This window comes from Notechis scutatus, chromosome 2 (genome assembly GCF_049901735.1).
Source record: "Notechis scutatus isolate UNSWTSFEM ecotype Mainland chromosome 2, rNotScu1.2, whole genome shotgun sequence".
Classification (NCBI taxonomy): domain Eukaryota; kingdom Metazoa; phylum Chordata; class Lepidosauria; order Squamata; family Elapidae; genus Notechis; species Notechis scutatus.
Genome location: NC_142010.1, coordinates 139180109 through 139206243, shown reverse-complemented (window position 1 = coordinate 139206243; position 26135 = coordinate 139180109). Strand labels below are relative to the sequence as shown.

Sequence of the window (26135 nt, the reverse complement as noted above, 5' to 3'; positions counted from 1 at the left end):
CCTAGGATATCCTGTCTTGTAACTCTCAATTTCTATAAAACATTTGCTTTTCCATTACTGGGGTCCCTGTTTGTTGTCAAGCAAGCACCCATTTCATACAATAAACACTCTGTCATGCCCCTGATGGAGACTGACTCTGAGGAAGAGGAGGAACAGCCAACAGGGAGTGGGAGTGTGGCTCCAGAGGTGGTGGAGGAGGCTGGGGAAGGGCAGAGGCCGGCTGAGCAGTCAGAGGAGGATCCAGGCCCATCCCCTATCCATCCTAGGTCATGCAGGGAGGAGAGGATCAGGGAAAAGCGAGGTCTACTCAAGAGGAGATTACCATGATCCTCCTCGTGGCTTGCAGCTGGGAGCTATGTATATAAGTTTGCAACTGCGCAGTTAGAATTTGCAGGAGTCAATTTAGTGTTCACCTTGAAAGAGGTTTATCTTTGCTGGCGTTCTTCCCATGGACTTTTCTCGGTTATTTTCCTGGAGTTTATGATTAGTTATCTTGGCTTGCTCCGGAACTCTCATCAGTGCGGTTTGTTTTGGTTTTCTGTTTGCCTCATTGTTTACTTTTGTGACTTTAAACTGTGCCTAATAAAACAGTGAAGTTAAGTTGAAGGCTTTACCGGACTTTAATATATGTTTTGGGTTATTTTGAGAGACTACGGGTCATCACACATGCCTTCCCCATGTTATGCTCCTTCTTCAGGCTGAGTCTACAACAGGTACCCAGGAAGGCCGTACATGGAAGCAATCAATATAATGAGTCTCTCAAAGGAAACAGCAATTCTGGCAGATCTTTGGAAAGCTACAGTAAGTTAGCCATTACATGGGCAGATGCCTCCATGGAAGTTTGATGTCTCCTTTCTTTTGCAGCCCAATCAAAATGGCCATGGAGGGAAATGCCCAGCAGCCAGAGACGAGTGGTCATCAGCCTAAAGTGACCAGAAGAATCAGGCAGTTCCCTGATTGTGTCACTAGCCACATGGTCAATGAAATCTGCTGAGTTGCATAGATGGCAAAAGTTGTGTTGGGAGAAAAGGAAAAATTAAAACTGGACAGCTGAAGACAACGTCAAGTTTCCTCAGGTAAGGTCTGGAGATGAAACAAATGTAACATTATAAAGGCCTGATGTATAAACAAACTTACCAGAATGTACAGTTAAGGAAATGATAGTATGAGCTTTGAATCAGCGGAGGCCTTGCTCACTGAGAAAGGCCGCTCTAGGAATATGTTCCCTCAGGAATGTAAGAGTTTGGTTCTCTAAATGAGTTCCATAAAATTTAAATCCTGAATTTATTTCTCTCATTCTTTTGTTATAAGAGACTGCAGGCAGTCCATTTTCCTTGCCAGCTGGTTGGTTTCACTTGGTGGATATTTTCAAAATGGCATATCTGGGTGCCATATGCTTGTCCCCCACCTTGCTAGCTCATCCTTTCTCCACATCCTTTCTACTACAGAGTTTGACTTTAGATTGGTCATTCTCTCACAGCTGACAGCCTACTTCATGGGTTTGTCATGGAAGGCAGGGATATTCCATATGCTACCTTAAGCCTTGAAGAGGAAAGGTAAAATATAAATGCAATAATTAATAATAAATTGTATACATTTTACAAAGGGTGATGTTGGGACTCAAATATTCCTTAGGACAACCTCTCAAGCCAGACATGTCCAAACAAGGATGTATTGTTTGTGTTAAATGTCAACACAATTCCTTGTGTTTCTTTCCCACTCTAGCTCAAATGGGATGCTGGCTTGAAACTTGCTGCCTGAGTTAAGCTGCTAATAGGAAGGTGGTATGAGAGAACTCCCCCATCCTTACTATACTTCAGGTCTGATATTGGAATTTTTGGGTTGGCAGCTTTGTTCTGGTTTAAACTGGAACACCCGATCGAAGCCAGATATCTGTGCATCTTCAAGGCACAGGCACCTTGCTAAGTTGTGGTTATGCATGAACTGTGCTGTCTTATTAATCAGTAGCAGGAAGGGAGTTTGCAAGAAAAGAACGGAAGCAGAAAAGTTTTATCTTATCCTTGCACAGAGTGACCAGGTGTGGGATGAATTTTCCTCATTTGCTGCAGTTCAGGGTTTGTCCCTCTTGGAAGGGAAAAGAATGGGGAAGCTGGGAGACAGAGAAGTCTGTTTCCACGTTAAAGTCTACAACTGTTGCTTCTGTTCTGCCTCCCACATGATAAGGCATGTTCGTAGTTGCGTCATTATTGCAAAATCTAACTATCAATCTCTCTAGTTGCTGACATTCTTCTTCCTGGTCCTGGTTGCTTAAATGACATACCTTACAATGGAAGCCGAGTGTCACAGAGAGAATTTTTAGCCTTTGTTTGCCAAGTGGGAGTTGACCTTAATAGGTGGCTAAATTTGTCTACAATTTAGAACAAAATTGTATAGCTATATTCAGTGTCTTCTTTTGAGTTTTAAAGATGGAATCATAGGATCTTAGGGAGATGCAGTAAAGGTTTACGGGCTGAGAGAGGAAGGTTAATTTAAATCGCCAGTAGTACTAATGCAACTCTTGTTTCAAGGATTCCCCAGTAAAAATTTAAACAAAGCATTGCTGTAAGATAGAGGTCAAGCAATGAGACTGAATTTTCTGATCCCAACTACTTTATCCAGCTGGTGGACTTTTAGCCCATCCATTCCAGATTCTCCTTTCAGCCCAGTTTTAGAAAGATTAGGAAAGAAACCACATTGAATTTAGTTTAATTCAAAAAATAAACCTTGTGGGAATCCTGTAGCACAAAGGGCCACTGTGCAACATACAGTTTTATATGTGGAGAATATTTTAAGGAAAAATAAAATATTCTCCATATGTAAAAATAAAATATTCTCTACATGTAAAACCCATATAGCAAAATCTCTTGATTAAAAAAAGTTTATTGGAAAAGAGAGAAAAAGAAAGAAGGCACCCACCACATACGTATATAGCATTCCAAACTAAATCAGCTATTGTAACTATCACACACTACCTGCTAGAATTAAGATACCAGACCGACAGATACCGTATGTGCAGAGTTTATTGCATCAAAGTTGGTTCAAATGATTGTCTGGGCTTCCTGCTTGAATGTTGGTAGGCAAGCCGCCTCCCAACTTCTACATGCTCCTTCCCTTTGTTGGGTACTAGTTTTATGGTTGCAGAGGCACCCAGAAAGCTAACCTGTCAGCCTGATCTGAGCTCTTTGATCTAGCCAACACAGCCTCTGATGCCAACTAATCAAAAACCTCCTGGTGGTTTGACTCACCAGGTATTGTAAAGGGTTAAACACAAAAGGGTTGCACGCCTGTGCTGTAAGGTCAAGTGACTGAGTTGCCACAGCATGACAACAAAATGTATAAATCACAGTATATTCCTCACTCAAGATTCATTGGTCGAGCCCTGTAGAAGTGCTTTATAAGGTGTGTGTGTGTGTGTGTGTGTGTGTGTGTATATATTCATTCTTAAGTTTTTGCGGGTACTTACATGTATGGCATTCAGCTTTCAACATCAACCCCCACATGCCCCAAACAAAATGTCTTATGATCAGGGGTTTTGTAATTCAAAAAATCAGGAGGGAAGTAGATTTTCCTTGGTAGTATAAAATGGCATATTATAGTACTTCTGTACCATGAGAAAAGCAGAAGAGTGGCTGTTTCTTGTTTCCCTCTGACAAATAATAAATAATATCACCCCAAGGAAAAGTTTACAGAAATCCTAAACTTTCCTAAGATTAGTTGGGCACTAACTATTGCTGAAGAACAGCCAGAAAATACAGATCTATTTTTGATCTCTGAGACTGGGCAAAGGGCAGGAGACAAAGAGGCAATTATTAACCAAAGTATCCTGCAGGGATGGTACTTGTCCAACATTCTGGGATCTGGCTGACTGTGAATCTCTTTTTAGCGTAGTAATCACTCTGTATTTGCTTTCTTCCCCTCTGTGCAGACTCTGTTTCACTAATCAGAGCACCATTGCCAATACATAGTTCTTGGGCAATGCCTTTATTGCAGTCATTTTGCAGACTTGTTTTATGAAGGCCATGTTGTTTATTGCAATTTTCCTGCATTATATTTTCTGTGGAGGACAAGCTATATTGAATTCTATTATGGTGAAAATAGTTTTAGCCCACAGTATCAGTGTACCAACATTTCTTCTCAATGTTGTCCAGGCACCAGAGATTTTCTGAGTGGGAAATAATGGTTTGTCCTTTAAAAATCTTTTATTTAAAAAAAAAAAGACAAATGGGATGAAAATTTACTTATTAATATAGTCCCCCCCTCTCCCTCCCTCCCCCCTCCTTCATTTTTACTGCTTTCCAGTAAAAGCTTTAAATCTTCCATTCTATAAAACCTCTAGATGCTAGGCTTTCCATTCCAAATCCACATCCTCTCCAAAATATTAATTATTGTTTGTAGCCTTTAGAACTTGGTGGTCCTGCAGACTTGATTCTGCAAATATCTGCCCAAGATGCCACTGGAACCACTGGAGAATTCCTGATTCCAGGCAGCAGGTAATTCCAATGAGGATCTTGCTGGATAAGAGTGAGGATAGAGGGAGGGACTGAAGTGAGAAGGGAATGATTCTCCCTCTTTGATCTCTAGCCAGAACTATAAACCAGCCTTGTCAGCTTTCTTGTCTCCTCTTATGCTGACTGCATTTTCTTCCTTCCCAGCTCTGTTCAATCTCATATTCATGGCATAGTAATGAAATAATGGTGGTGATATAAAGTGAAACAGATCAAGGGCTAACCTCTATCTCGTAGTTCTTGTAAAATAATTGTTTTCTTTAATTATGAAATCTATCTTACTTGCTTTCAAAGAGGGGTAAAGGCATTTTAAAGCATAGAGGTTTTAGGGTGAAAATGTTAAAAGTGAGGCAAATGATAACCAACAGTTATTATTTATTTTATTAATGGCCATTCACAAAACAGAACTTGGCACTTAAATGGGTTCCGTTTGATCTCTTCCCCTTCTACACTCCCCTCAAAAAACCCTTAAAAATCAAATCAACAATTTCAGCCCTGTTTCAATACTATTACGTTAAGATTATACTCTCTGCAGTCTTCAGAGGCTTAACTTAATGTGGTCTTCTAGAAAAACATTTGCTACTGCACTAAAACACATTTCATTTTAACTGTAAGACCCAGTTCAAACTGCATAGTAATCAATGAACTAATATCGCAATAGATAGGTTCAATTATTAAATACCGGTAAGACTACCAGATCTGAGTTTCAAAAATCCAGATGACAGTAGCCCTTGCAGCCAAAATCTCTTAGGCTAACAGTAAACCATAACCACATTATGGCATTAATGGATGAAGCCAACTGTCTTTCTTTTAAATTCTAATTTTCTGTACAATAGACAAAAATAGCTAGAGCAGCCACAACTAAGATAAACATGTTCTGTGTGGCCTCCTTTTTCACCAAAAAAAAAGAAGATTCCTCTAATTGAGGGCGTAGCCATGAAACATCGTTTAAATGTTCAGACACACCTTGAAACAAATTAGGTTTACCAACCCTGAAATTATTTATATTCAAGGGCAACAATATCAATGTTAAGTAGTTTGTCAGTGGGAATACAAAAGACTAATCTCTGACGTTGACATGCTTGGTGATCTACAGCCTAACCCAGGGGTGTCCAACCTTGGCAACTTTAAGACTTGTGGACTTCAACTCCCAGAATTCCTCAGCCAGCAAAGCTGGCCTAACCTATCTCTTCTTTTGCTCCTGTGTATGACTGAGGAAGTTTCAGCTCTGTTTAACCTTTAGCCACCGTAGACTCTTACTGCATTTATAAGAAGCAAGCAAGCACAATAGCCAAACTTCATCCAAAGGAGTCCTCTAAAACAGGGCTCCCCAACCACCGGTCCGCGGACCGGTACCGGTCCATGGAACAAATCCTACCGGGCCGCTGGTTTGCTGGGTGCCGCCATCTTGTTTTGATGAAAAAGTGCTTCCGATGAGCTTTTCTGGGTAGAAAGCTCACTGGAAGCACTTTTTCATCAAAACAAGATGGCGGCGCCCAGCTGATGCTGGTACCGGGCCGCGGCATAAAAAAGGTTGGGGACCACTGCTCTAAAACAGAGCTCACTACTTGAGATGAGATGTTTTGGTGCCATTTAGGTGCAGGAACATGAGCAAAGATGAGATGGTTGTTCATAGTTCCCTTATTCGTGATTTGTTCAATTAATCCAGTTGCCCAAGTGTGAACAAACAACCACTGACTGAGATCACACTGGCTGGATTCATGCGGAGCCACAAACTAGACAACAATACTTTAGCCAAATGTTCTGGGTGAACCCAGCAAGGTGGGTGGTGTGAGGCTACAAATTGTCCGTTCTATGGCTATTTTGGTTTTTCAAGGGAATGCAAAGATGTCCGACCTAGGCACGAAAGCTTCTTTGTAAAGGGGACAGCAATAAACATGACGTTGATAGATCCAAGTGGCCCGAAGGTCTACCTTATTAAAATAAGAGCAATATGTTGGTTCAGCAATACTCTTCACCAAAACTATGACTAGATAGAGCTTCAGTTCTGCAAATTGAGATAATCGATTGGTGGTGTTGGTGTTTGGTGGTTTACTTACACCAGATCATGGCTGTCAGGATTCCAGCAATCACTCTAATTAAATCATGATTCTTGAGCAAAATATCAAAGGATTCATTAGAGGCGACATACTGGTACTGCCCTGTATGAAGCCAACTCTGGCATACGTAATTTACAGTCACCTCTGACTCTGTTTCTCCCCTCCCTCCTGGGGGTCTCATAAACCAGATTCTCCAATTGAGCACATTCACAGGCTGAGTGTCATCATTCACATTGTCCAATTAAATAGATTGCAGGAAAAACTCTGGTATTTTAGTTACAATCTTTTAAAGATAAGGATTGGAATGTACTTTCGCTTTCAACTATTCTTCCAGATATCTTTCCTCCCCCTCTTCCCAGGAGTGGGATGCTACTGGTTCTGCCCGGTTCTATAGAGCCAGTTCTTCTAAGACAGGGGTGGGCAAACTTTTTGGCTCGGGGGCTGCATTGACTTTTAAAATTTGTCAGACGGGCCGGGTCAGCACAAGATTTTTTGGGAATCGCCCCCCCCCACCCTTCCCCCCCCTTTTCTCCTCCTTCCCCTCCCCTCGGAGGCCCCCTGAGTCAGGAGTTGCTACCGCCGGCGGGGCTCCGCGCGGCTCCAGTCCCGCGTTGCCTCGGGAAGGGAAAGGCAAAAAGGAAGAGCCGCGGTGGCGCTTTGCAACGGCAGCAGCGGCACTGGAGGCTCAGGCTCAGCGGCTCCTGGTTTTGCCTTTTCCTTCCCAAGGCAACGCGGGACTGGAGCCGCGTGGAGCTGCGCCGGCGGTAGCAACTCCTGACAGCCCCAGCCGGACACCTGAGCGGAGCCCGGGCGGAACTGCCTGTTGCTGCTGTGGGCGCTGCTGCGGGCATCTGGCTGCCCAAGTAAAGAACTACACCAGCTCGATTTTTTGGCGCGCGGCGCGGGGTTTCTTTTGGCCAGCCCCGATTTTTTTTTCAGAGGGGAATTTTTTTTTCCAGAGGCGGGCCGTATTAAAAAGACCAACGGGCCGGATGTGGCCCGCGGGCCGTAGTTTGCCCACCCCTGTTCTAAGAGCTGCAGACACAGAACTGGTTCTGTGTCTGCTGCTGTTTGGCCACCTGGGCTCTTTTCTGTCCTTTATTTCCTGCTTTTTCAACCTTAGCTGCTTTGTGCGGCACAGCTGAGGTTGAAAAAGCAGGGAAAAAGCAGGCAAAACATAATCACCGAAGCGGTAGTAACACCGGTTGAATCCCACCCCTGCCCCTTCCCTATGGCAACTATTAAAACAGGCATAGGAATGTTTTATGAGTTGACAATGGCTTCCTTCTATTCTGGTAGACAGGGTTTGTTCCAACAAGGAGCTCACGTCTTCTTTCTGTTGCAGTGGCAAAGTTTTGTGCACATGGAAAATTGTAGAACCCAAATAAAGCTGAATATAGGAAGCAGATATCAGTATTAACATTAATTATATTAGGAGAGCCTTCTAGGATGCATTACAGAGGTGGTATTCAGCAGGTTCTGACCAGTTCTGGAGAACCGGTAGTGGAAATTTTGAGTAGTTCGGAGAACCGGCAAATCCCACCTCTGACTGGCCCCACCCCCATCTATTCTCTGCCTCCCGAATCCCAGCTGATTGGCTGGGTCTTCTTTTGTTGCCCTGCACAGGAGAACGGAGCTGGAAAGCAGGTTAGTGGGGTGGGGAGGGAATGGGTTTTGCAGTAACCTTCCCCAGGAGTAGGAAGGGAATGGGAATTTTGCAGTAACCTTCCCCCAGGAGTGGGGTGGGAATGGAGATTTTACAGTATTCGTCACCTTCCACGCCCACCAAGCCACGGCCAAAGAACTGCTAGTAAAAAATTTTTGAATCCGACCATTGATGCATTGCAAATTCAAATTCTGGTTAGGTTTGGAGCAGATGGGAATTATCTGAATTAGAAGGGAATGGCAAGGCTGTGCCCTCAGTTGAGGTAACTGTGATTACAAAACTGCCTTTTCTCTCCTGGAGGAAGCATTGTCATTATAATATATTACTTTTCTTTTTTCTTTTTTAATTAGTGCTTGACTCTATACCTAAAGATAGGCTCTGAAGATAAGTAGCCAATTCATCTATAGTCTTTTTAAGATTATCCAGCCTAAATAATAACTATGGTCTGTATGCTGGTGGCATGACTATCCAGTGTACTACACTGACTGAACTCTAGAGAAATTGTTGAGCCTTAGTAACATATTGCCACTGACATCAGCTACTCCAAAATCAAGATTATGACTTTTTTGAAGAAAGTCTGGTACCATAAACTTTACTAACTTACACCTGAATACCTAATATAATAAATCAGGATTTTTAAATTTCACGGACAGATGGACCATTTTTCCAGATTATGAAGAAATTAGATGAACTCCTGAAAGGGCAGAAATGTATGGACTGTATTGAGTTTCTTCTGTTTATGGGGAAGGTGTTATACAGCAGAAACCATGAAGACATTTAAATTAAACATAATTTCTCATATGCTATATGATTTTCAAGTTTGCACCTTACTAAGGGAAACTCCTTCACTGTGCCTCAAACTTATCTGCATGGTGTAAAAGGTAGTGTTTGTGAACTCGGTTATTGTTAGCTAGGAATTCTTAACTGCTGTGATTCCCTTTGATAATTTCAGGTCAGCCTGGAAGATCTAGATCTAGAAGTATATTTGCTAGGGCTTTTTCAATCCAATTTTTGCTAGTACTGATTATTGATGTGACCGAAACTGACATTAGAAATGTCTCTAGATAGGTTATGAATCTTAGATACTTAAGAGTTGGAGAATAATAGAGAAGAGTTCACTCCATCAAAGTAGCTATATGTACTTAACGTACATACTTAAGCCATTGCAGAGCTTTCTCTCAAGCTCACTTCAGTGGTCTATCCTCTAGAGCAGGGGTCCCCAACCACGGTCCGCGGACCGCCACGTCCGTGGAACAAGTCCTACGGCGCTGGTTTGCAGTCTTTTGATGAAAAGTGCTTCCGGTGAGCTTTTCGGTGAAAGCTCACCGGAAGCACTTTTCATCAAAAAATGATGCCGAATAAAAAGGTTGGGGACCACTGCTCTAGAGGGAATGTACAACCTTCAGTCCCATTTCAGAGTGAATATATTATGAGAAATTTAAGAAACCGAGGCTTCTTAAATTGCCTCTTCTACAAGATTTCAGTCACTGACTTTAGAACTCCTCCTGTTTCTAATAGAAAGTAGAACAGAAGGACCTCTTGCTGTCAAACCAGCACTCTGAAATCACTAGAATTGCAAGCTTTCTGTCCTCACTGTATTGCATCAAAACCCATTAGAACAAGCCTAAGCTGTTTTATTGCTTATGTGCATATTTATACTTTCTTCTACAATTTGGTGTTTTTTTTAAATTTTTTAAAAAACAACTTGCTTTTTGTTTTTTGTTTTGCATTATATAATCTTTGGGTGAATAAATACTTCTACAAAGTAAGGCCCAGGAAATGCATCAGTACCTATGGAATTTTCTGATTGCCAATTCTCAAACAGGTGCTGGGTGTGGGTACAGGTTCTGTACTCTGCAGTGCCAACACTACTACTGACAAAACATTCATTGGATACCCAAAGCATTTTCCAGGCTGCAAAATAGAAAGTGCAAGAATGACTGTTGAAACATGGGTCAATGTAAAATCAACACTGAATTCAGAATACAGGTAGCCCTCAACTTACAACAGTTCATTTAATGACCGTCCAAAGTTACAACAGCACTGAAAAAAATAGTCCAACATTTCAACCACTGCATCTATTGTCTCTGAGCTCCTATTTCCTGATAAGACAGGCAGGCCTGAAATAGTTTATCTCTAGAACTCTTTTCAACTTATTGATGCTCCTGGGATTCAGAAAAGGAAGGACACTCTGCTCCAATATTCATACCAGTTGGAAATAAGCCAATCTTTTCTTCTTAATAGAGGGGTAAGACGTTCTAGGGACAGCAAAGGGTACACAAGCCCAACTCCTTTGGAATCCTTCATTTCTGCTAGATGGCCAGTATGAGATTTATGGATCTGGGATCACCAGGACAGGGCAAATTTTGCACACAAGGAGACTCCAGTTGTGATCATTTTCTGGCAGTGCTTTTCTAGGGGTAAGAGTTAGGTGATGCAAGCCTGTGATAGGGCAGTATTGTAACAGTTCGTGTCCCAATTATCACCCTTTCTCCTCAGCCAGCTGCTGCTTTATCATATAAGCAGTAGCAGTAGCACTTTAGTCTTATATACTGTCTCACAGTGCTGTACAGCCTTTTACAGGCAGCAGCAGCAATAGGTGACAGTGGCAATCAGCGGCAATGGTGGCGATAGGCTGCGGCGATCCCTGCCACCTAGAACAGCTGATCGGCAGCATTCCGGGAGGCCGGTCCAACCCCCAATCAGCTGCTCAACAGCGAAGGCTTCCGGCGGAGGCAACAGACACAGAGGAGGCAACAATGACAGCATTTCTGGTCGGCCAGCCCACTGATCAGCCAGGCTACAGGAGGCTGGGATCCAACTGATGTGCTCAGCTGACCAGTGGTGGGCGCAATGGAGCGGAGCCCTGTTGAGTCATGTGCTGGGGCTGCAATAATGTGCTGAAGCTGACCAGGCTGTTTGCTGTTTGCTGCAAGGATGCTAGCCAGATGAATACCGGATGGATGCTGGGAGCCAGAGGCAGATTTTCTTTTTTTCTTGATTTCCTCCTCTAAAGCGAATGTGCGTCTTATGGTCCGGAGCGACTTATAGGCTGAAAAATACGGTAGTTCTTGGAATTGAATTGAATTTGAATGCTTTATTTGGCCAAGTGTGATTAGAGACACAAGGAATTTCTCTCTGGTATAGAAGCACTCAATGTACATGCAAGCAACAAAGAGAATAATAATAGCAATAAAAGGGAGAAATAAAGAAGATAATAAAAAGGATAAATAATAATAGTGAAGTCACACTATGTGGCTTAATATACATAGAAATTAGACACAACTGCAAGAATGAGATGTTCAGCAGAGTGATGGCATGAGGGGAAAAAAATAGTCCCTCTGTCTAGTTGTCTTGGCATGCAATGCCCTATTGTGCCATCCCGAGGGAATAAGTTAAAACAGTTTATGTCCAGGATGTGAGGGGTCTACAGTTAATATCTTTTCAGCTCTCCATCTGACCCATGCAATATATAGTCCTTCTATGGAAGGGATTGTTTGTCATAAGAAGTAGCGTCCAAGTCTTTCCCCATCTTCATTGACCTTCTCTGCACTTCCTCAGGTCTTTTAACATTTCTCCTGCATTATGGTGACCAGATATAATATTCTAGCTGCAATCTGACCAATGCAGCAAGAAATACGACTATCCCTTCCCTTGATCTCACTATATCTCTGTTGATTCTATTAGCTCTTTTGGTAGCTGCAGGACCCTACTGGCTCATGTCTGATCTGCAATCTACCACGACGCCTAGATCCACCTCACACATCCTTCTGTAGATTGTTCAACCAGGCGCAAATCCATCTGTAGCAGGTCCTTCCATCCCCATTGCCTCATTTTATCAAGAAGCCTGTAATTAGCTTTATCAAATGTTTTCTGAAATCTAAACACAGTATACTACAGCATTCTCTTGGGCTAATCTAGTCACTTTATTTAAAAAAAAAAAACATTAAAAGCTAATCTGGCTTGACCTGCTTTAACAAATCCATGTTTGTTTTTAGCAATCATCTTTTTTCCTGCTTGCAGGAAGCCTTCTCTTTGATCGTCTTTTCCAGGATTTTCTCAGGCATTGAAGTTCAACTAAGAGGTTTTTTTAAAATGAAAACAACACTAGCTTCTCTCCAGTCTTCTAGCATTTTCTCAGTATGTCAAGACTATCTGACTATCTAAAAATGCCAAATGACCTTTTCCCCAACTAAGCCAAATCAAAATAAGCACTGCATTCTGTAGATTTATCCCTACTTAGTTCAGCAAGTATAGCAATATGCTCAAACCTATAATTGAAATCCGCAGGACTTAAAACTGCTTAACAGTGTGGGGTCATATGGTTTGACAGATTGTATTACCACTGTCTCAGAATAAAGGTTAGGTTGTTTTCCTTCACTTCAAACCTAACAGAATCCACCACCCCCCTCTGTTATTCTGAATAAGTGCTACTTGATTTCCAGAGCTATTCAATATCTCTTGAACCATCTCCCTCAGTATAGGTGAGTCACAAAGGAATACTTCCAAAAGTGCCTTCTTGAGACTCCAGCCACTCCTCCTTTAAGGAGGTTGCAACCATATGTCAGTGCTGAAATAGAAGCCAGTTTGCAACTGGTGAATTCAGGGATGTCTCAGCAGGACCCTAGGCCAGTGTTTATTTTTTAAAAATCCCTTATAGTCTCAAAATCCAGTTCAGAGCAGAAGTCTATACTAGCCATTCAGGTCCGTCACTGGCTCCCTTATGAGAGAGTGTTGTTAAATTTATTGTGTAACATTTGAAATGACCAAAGGAACTGGTGTTACAACTTCCTTGACAGTTTATTGACAGGAAGCAAATGAAGAGCAAGAATGGGCTTCTCTCCTTTGGAATGTGGATAATGCTCAAAAGAGTAACAAGGAAGCTATTAAAAAAAATCAGCAGATCAACTACAATGTTGCGTGTCTCATGAGAAAATAGGGCATCACCTGGGGGTACAGTTATGCAAAGACATGGCATTAATAAATCCTTAAGAATACGCAAACATATTTGTTTGCTGTGATACAGTTATAAAGAGAATCCTGCTGGGTTCCAATCAAAATCTTTGTAGCTCAAATATCTGCCTCTGGGAAATTTAGATGGTCATGTTTGTCCATAGCATCTGGTAATCTCACTATGATGGCTTTATATCATACAGTCTCTTTGAGACAATATATATAACAGACAATAATAAAAATTCATACTGGGACATCTAGATTTAAAACTTTGTTTAGTTCTAAGTAACATCCTCCCAGTCACATCCATCTAATAGACTTATGAGTCATATCCATCTAATAGTCTTGTGAGAAGTCAAAAGAGGCCAAAATCCATTATGCATGATGCTCTAAGCTTCTTGGATGCATATTTTATCATCTGTACCAAGTTGAGGATTTTACAATTAAAAAAAATCTCTGTGGCAAGAAATGACGCATAATTTTGTGGAAGCATTGAAATTTATGAAAAGAAGTCACAATGCAGTAGAAAGTTTAAAAATGAGGAGGAGGGTGTGTTTAATACCGTTTTATGTTTTCAAAAATGTTCTTCAAACGATGAGATATATAAAATTATTTGTTAAGAAATAAAAGATTTCCATAAACTATCACCAGTTACCATGGGAGTTGATGAATCTTAAACTACAGTCATTTAAAAATTCATTCTCTGTGGAAAACTTCCAGTAGAAGCAAGTCCAATAAAAGTCTTTATTATTTTGGACAAATATGGAGAGAAAATCAAACATAAGGAAAATAAAATGTAATGTTCTGTCAACAAAATCCCTAAACTCAGGACTACCATAATGAGTACTATAGAGACAGATAAGTGTGCAGCTTCCAGATTTTTCGAAGTGTTTTGTTATGGGTCTTGTATGAGATACAGATATTTACAGATTAGTAAATGTTAAATTGGTGATCAAGCATAAATCCAATCTGTGTTTGTTTCTTGTTTTGATAGCAATAAATAATACCTGATGTGCATTCAAACAATTGCGAAAATCTGTGCTGGACAGAGGAAACAATAGCACAATTTTTAATAGAGTCCAATGAAAAGAATTTGTTTTCCCAACATTTCTGAGGATCCAGTGACACTTAGTGGTGAGATTCAAGAACTTCTGGAGGTTGCGATTTTTAGAACTAGGTCATTATAGAATGAAGCAAGAACTATAATAACATTCCTAAGGTAAATTAATGTGTTACTTCCTGAATGAAAGAAACCCAGAGACAATGCTGGCGATGTTTTAGTTCTAGTTAGATTAGGCTTTTAGATAACTCAGAAATACTGTTCAGGCTTCCAAAAGAGCTGCCCTATAGCTGGATTTCTGTCTCTGAATTTCAAGTACAGGTTCTCCTCGACTTACAACTGTTCATTTAATGACCATTCAAAGTTAAAACAGCAGTGAAAAAAAGTGACTTCTGACAATTTTTCACAGTTACAACCTTTGTGGCATCCCCATGATCATGTGATCAAAATTCAGATGCTTGGCAACTGGTTCACACTTATGACCATTGCTGTGTTCCCAAGGTCATGGGGTCACCATTTGCAACCTTTTGAGAAGCAGAGTCAATGGGGAAGCCACATTCACTTAACAACCAGGTTTTTAACTTATCAACTGCAATGATTCACTTAATTACTGCAGCAAGAATGGTCATAAAATGGAGCAAAACTCACAAATATCTCACTTAACAACAGAAATTGTGGTCGCAAGTTGGGGACGACCTGTAGATTACTCAAGGGACTGGCAGCACATTGCCCATGGGCAGCTGTCTGCCAGTGAACACCTTTCTTGCTCTCTGCTGGTTTCTCCACCCCATTTGATATAAAAATAAAAAAATAAAATCAGATCAGGTGCAGCAGAAAGCCCACCAAGTCTTTTAATGAAAGAACAAAAAATGTAGACAGCTGAAAGGTTGCCAAATAAAACAACAGCTTCTACCTTCCAATTTATTTCAGAGAATGTCTCTGGATAGCCATTCATATGAAGTAAAAACATGGTGGCTAGTGGTCTTTTGGGAAAGCAACTAACCTAAAGTATTGGTAGTAAGCATCCTGGGAAATTAAAGAGCATGTCAAGAAACAGCTTTACCAGTTTACCTTTGATAAATTGCTACTTTATAATTGGCTATGGGCATCACTTATGGGTCCTTTAGTTCGAAGCACCTTGGAAGCACTAGAAAGCTTAGAATATGGATCATGGTCGAACGGATGAATATAGTGAATGGATACCAAATGGGAAATTTCCATTGCCAGAAGCAGGGAATAATGTCCTATGTTCCATTGAATATTTCTGGCAGACATCAAGAGGAAACATAAGACCAAGCAGCAGAAATGTCGCTGAAGGAGAGGAGGAAAAAGAGGTGAAAAAGAAATGAAAAAAAAATATCTTTGGTCTCTAACTTTTTAAAGAGGTTTCCAGTAAAAAAACCCACAAATAAATAAAAATGTAACCACAATTATTTAAATTTACACATTAGCATTAAGTTTTAAAACCTGACATGAAACTGGTTAATGAAAATTTGAGGATTTAGGACTTTTAATTGAACTGTGTTCAATTCTCACAGCTTTGGTTCTGAGTGTATTTAATTTTAGACAAAGGTGTAACAAAATGGAAATAACATTGAACTAATTAAAAAAAGGTCCCTCCCTCCCGCCTCCTAAACACTATAAAGATTTCTTTGTATTGTAAGGATTAAAGTTGTAAAAAAAAAAGAAAGGTAGAAATAATAGCAGCCTTTTCTTTCCCTGTCCATATACACTTTCATCCACTTAGTATCTTCCAGATTTGTGGGTTTCCAATCTTATCAGATATGTGGCGTGTCCCTATTAGTGTTTTATACCGTATCTTAGCATTACTGAGCCATCACTTACTTGACCTTGTTGCTCTTGCTTCGCCACAATGATCGTTCAACAATGTTAAAAGATGCTGTAAGTTACCAGTCTAACACAGCTTAGCTCCTTTATGCGCTACAGGCTATGAACAGGAGTTGAAAACAGACTGGTAGAAGAATAAGCCTTTGCTGCCACCTGGAGGATAAACATGATTGCTTTATGGTATTCGTATATACCATACTGATATACTACATATACATACATACTGATTAACTATCATCACACTCCATTTGTGCATGCATAACCATGATACAGATGTGCTCAGATGTCATTTTTTTCCTGAATGGTCCTATGACCTTGCTATAACCTTGCCTCCAGCCAATGGTTGAGATAGCTTTCAGTTGCCCTTATTCATGTTAAACTAGCGTTTTCCTCCTTGAGCCCACATTTCATGAAACCAATATAGGAGAACATGTGTAGCTCAGGGTCAAAATGAGTGGGGTCCTTGCTGCCCTCTGAGCTTGCTTTTTTTTCTTGCAGATGTTTCATTATACCGGGTTACCCTAACTAGGTAATATCAGCACTGATGATGTTACCTCGTTAGGGTAATGGAACATCTGCAAGAAAACAAGCCAGCTCAGAGAGCACTAAGGACCCCTCTCATTTCATGAAGCTTTCAATGAATGTGAAGCAGGAAAGAAGGAGCGCAGACTAGGGTACTTCTTGCACCAGGAAAACTGGGAGGTAAAGATGTTCCTATCCATTGAAACCCTCTCAAAGTGACTGCTAAAGCATACCCACCAACACTTAACTTGGAATTGCTCAAAGAGTCCATTCTGGACTCATACAAATTGGCATTTATACATTGAAGGTGTTAAGTTTGGAGAGTCATGGAGACCAGACATCTGACAAGTGACTTCAACTCTTTATTAACAGTAAATAGGACAGAACAGAGCAAGGCTATGGGCAACAGCAACCCTTTTATAGGGTTAGCTGCTACCTTATTAATCAATGACATGTGCAACAAGTTCAAACTTATAACCAATAAGAAGTGTCAAAATAGTGGCCAATCAGGGACTAGTTATGGACCAATCCCTAGTTGTTGTATAAGGACCAATCTGGTGTGCAGGTTTCCACACCCTGATTTGCATTTATGCCAATAACTTTTATTGATTCACAACACCCTCCCCTTGGGTTCCGTTTGAGGGGCTGTAATAAAATCCTCAAGATAGACAGGCCGTTTGGTCTGTCTGGATGATTTCTGTGGCTCCACCGGTTTTGGTCCAAGGTCCGGTTCCGTGGAGTGTTTGGACGATCTTTATTAAAGTCTGTTTCGCTGCACGGTGATTCCGTGCTGTTTTCACTGTGGTTGTCTTCACTACTCCGTGTTTCTTCGGGGTTTCCCAGCGGCGTGGTCGGTGGGCTCCAGCACGCCTTGCGCTATTAGCTTATCGAGTTGTTCGTCGATTTTAGGCTTCAAGCGAACGGCACCCGACGCGGCTTAAGGCGGATGGGTGCTACCTCGGGTTCAAGTTAAATGAGATCGGGGTCCCCTTGTACTTGCCTAGTCCGTTTGCGAAAACGTCTTGGAATTCTTGCACGAGTGCCTCCTCCCAATCGCTGCTCTCGGCCCGGTGGACTCCGCCACAGTGATTCCGAGCAGTCTGAACCATTGAAGGCCTAAAGACTAGGCCTGTCGCGGTCCACGACAGTCAGTGGTAGTGCGACGGTGCGGTCCTTGAAAGAAACCTGGAATCTGCGGGACCCGACGACAGGAATTCGGTTACCCTGATAATCTTTGAGTATAACCCTTTGAGGGTTAAGGTCTTGGCGGCGAATCGTTGGAATGAGCTGTTGGAGCGTTTTCCACGACACCATCGAGAGGGAAGATCCCGAGTCCACCTCCATCACACAAGGTTTGTTTTCGATGGCGACCTTTACTCGGATTTTCCCGCATCAAGGGATGTAGCGTGGCCTATGGTGATTGTTTGGTGGGTCTCTTCCCGCCTGGTTTCTTCACGCCTGGTGGAAGTGGTGGACGGTTTGTTTCTGTAGGAGTGGCTTCCCCATTGGTGATTCAGTTTGTCTCGGGTGTGCCAAGAATCCTGAAGACTGGTATTCAGCCTGCCGGGGTTTGGAGTTTTGTTTACTTCTGCAGACCTTTGCGATGTGACCTCTTTTCCCACACATGCGGCAGAGTGCGTCGAGGAATTTGCAGCTGGATCGTGGTGATTCGCCCCACATCCTGCACACGGTCGGGATGAGGGTTGTGTGAACTGGTCTCGTTCCGTTCGGAGTCGGTTGACCTCTTCCTCATCGCTTTCTGATGGGGATTCTAGGTCTTTGTGGTGAGTCGATACCGGTGTCTCTCTGGGCGGCGAGGTATCCTTGGCGAGTTGACGTAGCGGTGCGTTGGTGCGGCGCATTCGGGCTGCCGACTTCTTTGTCGCCTCCGCAGCCGTGGCTTCTTTAAGGGCATCGGTGAGGCTGATGTCCCCCTTAGCCATAATTTTGCTCTGGATCGTGCCGTCTTCTAGGCCCAGAACCAGGCGGTCCCGGAGGGCTTCTTCTAAGTCGGAGAATCCGCAGAGGCCTCCCAGGTTTCGGAGGTCCGCGATGTAATTGGCAAGGCTTTCGCCCTTCCGTTGGTCCCTCTGGTAATATTCGTGTCTTCTGACTAAGGTTGGCACGGTGGGCGCGTAGTGAGCCCGTAGTAAAGGCTCGAGGACGTCCCAGTCCATCGCTTTTACTTCGGCTGGCTTGGCAAGCGATTTTGCCATTTTAAACACGGTAGGCCCGCAGTGAGTTAGAAAGATAGCTCTTTTTTTCCGGTTGTTGCATCTTTCAAATTGTTGGTCTCCAGAAACATCTGGAACCTATCCATGTATGATTCCCAGTCTTCGGTTTCTGGGTTGAATGGAGCGGGTGGTACGGCACCGCTGGCCATGTTGCCGTTGATGATGCGTGTTCGACCACGTGCTCTATGTGTTGCTCTGTAGATCAGTCAGCTCTTCGGTCTCCGGATCCCATCCTCGTCGCCAGTGTTAAGTTTGGAGAGTCATGGAGACCAGACATCTGACAAGTGACTTCAACTCTTTATTAACAGTAAATAGGACAGAACAGAGCAAGGCTATGGGCAACAGCAACCCTTTTATAGGGTTAGCTGCTACCTTATTAACCAATGACATGTGCACAAGTTCAAACTTATAACCAATAAAGTGTCAAAATAGTGGCCAATCAGGGACTAGTTATGGACCAATCCCTAGTTGTTGTATAAGGACCAATCAGGTGTGCAGGTTTCCACACCCTGATTTGCATTTATGCCAATAACTTTTATTGATTCACAACAGAAGGCATCACAAACATATCTGTTACCAGATTCCATTCCATCCTGTAAAATGGGCACGTTGAATTGAGAGGCAGGACAGAAGAATGCAGGAAAACTCTTTATTTCAGGTCCGGAAGAAAAAGCGGTGAGCTGCAACAGACGCCAGCTTTTATAGCCGGCACTATCCAACACTTCAGACACTGACGTCGCTTTATTTCTCCCGCCAGTGGCTGGACCAATGAGTGGAGTCTGACATCAGACTCCACTCACGTACATAACGTATATACATATTTAACACATCCCGCTTTCCCTCCAAATCATTCATTTGGTACTCCTTGCTTACCCATCCTACAGCACATTTCGAGAAACAGGGAGGGCAGCCACGTAAAACTTGTGCAAGATGTTAAAAAGACTTGCTTCACTAACAGAATATGCTTCTATTGTTTATACAAGATTAGTTCATTTATACGGTTAGTTCATTTTTGCAGTAGTTCTGGATGAACAAACCAATTTAATTGGTTATGAGCCCAAGTCTTTGCATCCCCTGTGCACAACTTTACTTGCTGACCGGAATGAGCCTTGGATTCAACTGCAATATATCCAGGGAGATTTAATGCCCCTTTTTAATGTCCCTTTGTCCCAAAGGTGCTTTTTCAAGAGGCAAGTGGACTTTTTTGGTTTTCTTTGAAGATGTGTCACTTCTCATCTGAACTGAAGAAGCTTCTTGGATGAGAAGCAAAACACCATCAAAGAAAAACCAGAAAGTCCAGTTGGCTCTTGAAAAAGCACCTTTGCTTTGCATCCGTGACCTGGATGACTGAGAATCTCCATAGACATTTAATGCTCCTTTGTAAGATCAGCCATCTTTTTTTTTTTTTAATGTTTTCAGCCATCTCAAGCTCACATGAGGAGTAGGCTTCAGCCCATATTGGTCACTGGTTATTAGAAATTACTTTGAAATTTGTACTGCCATCATTGTTTCTCCACCATCTCCTTTAGAAAAAGAGGCATTTTCCAGAATCTTTATCCACCCACCTCAAACACCCACAGACATCTCACAGCCAGCAGTAAAACAAACTGAGTTTCAATGGAAGATAAGATGCCAAAGCTGCAAGGAAGCTGACGGGCTTTTCTGGACTGCTTTACCCCCCCCACCCCAAAGAAGTGGAGTTGGGCTCACTGCCCAGGCTGCGCTCAGTCCGAGTGTGAAGCTAGTCTGTTTCCCCCTTCTTTCTTCTCCCAATTCAGTCCTCCCTTCCTTCATACTGACGCCAGGGGAAAAACTTTTTCCAGAGCCACAATCCCTGGGCGCGTGGGGATGGGGAAAGACCAGCAGCCCAGGCCATAAGCCATCAAGAGCCCAGCAGAGGGTAGCGCCAAACAGGCCACAGTCAGCACCCTTTGCCTTTGTAACAATTTCCGATTGGGCTGCCTGAATAAATCCAAAGAGAGAAGCCACTTCCTGGAACATTTTCTACATCCGAAACCACAGAAGAGAGCCTCGTCGCCAGTGAGGAGGGGGGGAGTGATCAAAGCCAGATGGTAGCCTGGGCATGGAGACGGCAGGGAGGGGGGCAGGCGCACCCACACAACAAGGGATCGACAGACATAGGGAATTTCGGCAGGCAATAATATTTGACACAAGGACAAAGTCCCTATTGCCTAGACACCCACCAGCTGAAACAGCTACACACAGACATTGCATTGACAGAGATAAAAAAAAAAGACAGAGAATTCTCTGACCAAAGCATTATCTGCATTATTATACACAGAATGCATGTACTACATTGCAGTCAGTGGGGAAAGTCAGAAATACTAGGAATTGTGGGCCCGGGGTTTGTAACCTGGCCTTTCCTCCTCGAAGCACACCCATGTAATTTTATTTTCCCCCTTTGATAGCTGCACCCCCTTCTAACTTGAGAAAAGCAAATGTGAAATATTTTTAAGGGAAAAAACCAAAACATCCCAGCACTCATCTCAGTGGTTATCCCTATATGTTTAAGATTACAGTTTGTAGCTTTCTTGCAAGGCAGAAAACAAGACTCAGCAACATCTTTTAAAAATTTGCTTTAAAAAAAACCACACACACACAGAAAATCCTGCTGTTTTATCCCAGATATGTAGGTGGTTGGTGTGCTTCTTTACAGACCAATAAATATACTCTGTATCTGCTTAGAGGCACTCTTTAGTCATTTTTCAAATATATCTTATCATTCAGAATAGGTTCCAGTGTTGGCAAATCCTGGGGCGACTGGGTTCTTTGTGCAGGGATGCATCACCTAATGCTATTTATGCTACAAAGAGAGGGTGGCAAGGATTGTGTGTGTGTGTGTGTGTGTGCGTGTGTTTGTACACACATACACACACACACACACACACACAAATGAAATATGTAGAAATATACTTACAAATTTGTTTGTTTGTTTGTTTATTCATTTATTCCTGGCCACTCTCCTTTTGTAGCATTAGGTAGTGTATAATAGCAGCCCAATCCATGAAAAGAAGCCTTTTGAATTTCAGCAGATAGTGAACGATGGCACCTATAGGTTCACTGCTTCACAAGCTTTTCCAGGTTTGGTTTCATTTTGTTCTGAAGCCACAGATCCCAGTGGATTCATGCTATAAACAAATATCACTTTCCAGCCAGGGGTGACTCTTTCTTTTGTCATCTGAGCAAAAAGTCAAAGCAAAAAATAAATATATCTCTCATTTCAAAAAGCATCTCTGTGCATTTGGATAGAGGCAGGTTACAAATGAAAGTAAGAGAGTAATTTGATTCACATAACATGTTGAAACTTGACGTGGTTTGTTTATTTCAGCACTGTGCTGTATGAAGTTAGTTGGTTGTAATTGATTTAATAATGGTTAAAAGTCAGACCACAGGGCAATACAGGTAGTCCTCATTTAGCGACCATAAATGGGGAGAAAATTGGGACTGGCATCTCAGTCATTAAAAGAAGCAATTACTAAGTGAAATTGCTCGTGCTTATGATTTTACTTCAGCTTTCCTTTGTTTTACAGATCAGTTAGAGGTGTAAATGTGAGGACTGGTCATAAAGTTATTTTTTAAATCAGCGTTGCAACTGTGAACAGTTGCTAAACAAGGCAGTTGCTAAATGAAGATTACTTGTATGTGAATATAGTCATTGTGCAAAATAGTATGGGAAAGAAACAGAAAGAGAAAGAGCTGGAATATGAATGGGGGAAAAAGAGATGAAATGTGAGTGAAAAAAAAAATGTTCACTTGCTTTCCTAATTGTAGATGTAATGACCTAAAAAGGAGCATAGACCAGCTCCCTGCAGGGTTTGAAATAGACTTTTCCTACCTGATATATCAGAATAGGTCACACATCTCCATGAATCTTCATCAGCATGATTAGCAATGTTCAATGCTACTGGGGCATTGTAGTATTTGGAACTCCAGCGTGTCTGGAGGGCACCAGGTGAAGACAAACCGGCCTGGAATAAAAAACTCACCCATCCAGAAACTGACTTACAGATGGCTGGCCAACTTTAACTAGCCCAAAACTCCTTTCAAGTAGGACTCTCTGACTTCAGTTACCTTTATTCTGCACAGCATTATAGCTTTTATCTGAAGAAATTTAAAGAAAAACTGTATGAAATACCAGAGTTATCACCGATATATTTCCACTTATATTATTAAATTCATACTGAGATTTGAATAGTCATTACCAATCTTCCATTTGAGCCTAATTTCCTGCCACTTTATAAGCTGAATGCAGAGTGAAAATATTTAGACTTCAGAAAGATCTTCATCAAACAACATGTTATACATATGGAGGGATATTCTCTCTCAGATAAAAATGGTTGGTATAGAATAGATTAATCAGATAGAGAGTAAAATCATTCTCTGTGGAACTGCTGTCATGAAATTTAGGAATTTGTATCTGACACCTGATAAGAGGTGTGGAAATGCAGGATATTTTAATATATGGGGTATAGCTGCATCTACAGGTTGAGTCAAAACAGGCAAGATGGTGGCAGCAGCAGTGTGATTCAAGCTCCTCCCACCCTTTTGTATGTGCATTGCTGTCACATGCATGTACAAAGAGTCAGGGCTTCACTAAGAGTGCTTAATCCCACCCATCACAGATACCACTGATGTGACCAAAATAAATGCAAAAATAAAAATTATTACTTGATATGACTTTGTTGGTCAACACAAACAGTTATACTAGATAGCTCTGGAGTAGGAATTTGTCTCCCAAAAGCAGGCCATGACCATTTCAGCCTATTTCAAGCCCATCTGTTTATCTACCGACTGTAGACTTGAAATTTGCTTTAGACTTGAAGACAAAATCCTAAATTGCCACTTGAGATAATGCAGTCCTTGTAAGAAAAAAATAGGTATTCATAGATCTGCAGGGTTGCTTTTTTCTTCTTGTTTACTTAACTTGTTTTGAAAAGTTCCACCTCCATGTCAGGCATATAAGAATTATGGCTGATAAATAAGCATGGAATATTCAGACTGAAATCTGTAAATAATTTCCTCTGTAATATTTCATTTCCCCTAAAAACAAGGTGCTGCATAATTTCTTAATATGGTAAATTCCCACCTATGCTGCAACTTTTAGTTATGGCCTGATTTTCAACGATGCTGAATTCACATATTCCATTCTGAGGCCAATGGCTGATGTCTACTTGGTTTTCTTCCCAAGTCCCATGTTTGACTTTGGGTAAAAATTCCTTCCAATTACTAAACAGTGACATAGCCCCAAGTCCATGGAATTCACATTAAATCATCTTTATTTCCTAAAGAAACCCTAGTCTATTTGCTCTGAACACTGCCTGATGCCAAAGGAAGCTTAAGTTTGCTGCTGTCAAATAAAGCCTATACAGGACCTGAACTGATGCCTTAAGAGATAAGTTGAGAAATAGCTCATAAGAAACTGCTGAGATCCAGCAGTCTTGTGAAGAAAACCTCGCTTGGGCCAACAGAGAAGACCTAATGAACTGGTTATTTCTTCCTGTCCTTGGAAGAGGTTGTAGATCAGGGTGGTGGTTTTTTTCCTTCCCTTTCTTTAAATTAAGCATTTTTTTTACTGCCTCTACTTTGGTCACAGAAGCTAAATTGATGGATTTTAGCAGGTGATAAAACTTATCCCCAAAGCCTATTTAGATTGAACTGTCTTTAAAAGCTTGAAAATAGGCCAGGCTGGTTTTTGGCAGTCCAAAGCAATCCACTCTACTCTCTGTCAGGTGTAGACATGCACAGAACAGCATTCACACAATACACTTAAGCTAACTTGGTGGCACATACTACACCTAGCAAATCCAGACTATGGGTCAAAGTGTGGGTAAGGCAGTGTACTGTATCTTAATCATAGTGTACAGCTGAAGTTTCATTATTTCCTATACACATAATTAATATCCTCCTCCCCCCTTTTCCTTCTGGTTTCCAGATAGAAAGATTGGACCCTAAAGTGATAAAGCAGAATGTTCTGTCTGTGAAGGTTCTTTTTATTCTTGGGTTTTCTCTCACACAGATAATGTCCACCCATGGGCATACAGGAGGATGAAATGGGAATGAAAAGGAATTTGTGGTAATACTGCACGCACCAATTGCCCCTTTATATTGTTTATTTATTGCACTATTGAAAGAACAAACCTGGACTTCTTCTACACTTAATATTTCAGATAAGGTAATATGCATTTGTTCAGGGCACACAGAAAAGCTCTACAGACCACTCCCCTCTCAATTATATTCCACCATTGAGAACATTAGAGCTGTGTTATTTACCTCTCCTTAACCTGGAGGATAACTATACTGACATTAGATTAGCTGCTCCTATTGCCGATCCCTGTCCTGTCTCAGCTACCTCTGTTGTGGTGTGGCATCTAGCCGATCCTTTAGATCTCGGACTACAGTAAGGAACATTCAATATACTGAATACAACATACCAGTACATATACCCAATTCCAAAGCCTTCTTCAACAGGCATATTGTGAGAGCATTTCTAAAAGCCAGCAGGGTTGATCCCAAGCAGATCTCAGGAACAATGTTTTTCCAAAGAAGGAGATTGTTGGCAATAGTTGGAGTTTCAGAGGAGATATGGCAAACTAAAGACAGTTCCGAGACAACAGAGCCAATCGCCATGGCACAAATCAAGGAACCGGTGAGTAGACTGGTTCCTTGGAACCTCTCCTGACAAGGAGAGGACGGGAGATCACTCACACATGCTTCAGACAGCTGCTCCACGCAAGCAGACTGCCGGACAGTCATTTTCTGCAAGTTTTTGAATGCTGGGAGACCTTCTTGCTCACAACTGTTGCAGAGCCCTTTAAAGGACACTAAGTTGTCCTGATGTTTCACCAGAAACTGGGACTGGCATCTTCAGAGGCAAGGTAGTCTGATGTGCAGGGTTGCACTTGTACCGCTTCTCTAAGCCACTTGGGAGAGGGGATTCATGTGGAGAGAGGAGATTGCTCAAGTTCATGAAGGGTAATCACCTGGGTGATTAAAGGCTTTTACTTGATCCATTTTGTTTCTCTTGATTGTACAAGTATATACCTTTGCTCTCCTAGCACAGGTAAAACGTTTTATTTTCTAGTGGTTGCTAACGGTTCCTGGTCTTCACAATAGCATATGGATTCTTTTAAAACTCTTGGTCAAACCTATGATGCAGCATGAGAGGATGATCATATTGTCACCCTCACTCCCCCCCCAAAAGTTCAGGAGATAATCAGATATCTTGGGTTGAGTTTGGAAATGAATTTGCTGTAGAACCCAGCCATG

At 41.8% G+C, this 26135-nt stretch overlaps 1 protein-coding gene across 3 annotated transcripts in view; it reads left to right on the top strand.

Moving 5' to 3' along the window:
• The first annotated feature begins 575 nt into the window (after positions 1–575).
• Positions 576–26135, top strand: part of SP7 (Sp7 transcription factor) — a 127701-nt gene continuing 102141 nt past the window's right edge. Inside the window, exons 1-2 of one of the 3 annotated variants that reach the window (XM_087956375.1) lie at positions 576–713; positions 865–1076. The gene's annotated coding sequence lies outside the window, so the exon portion shown is untranslated. Of the gene's footprint in view, positions 1077–26135 lie in introns of all 3 variants that reach the window. The other 2 variants (XM_087956376.1, XM_087956374.1) reach the window with 2 other exon arrangements.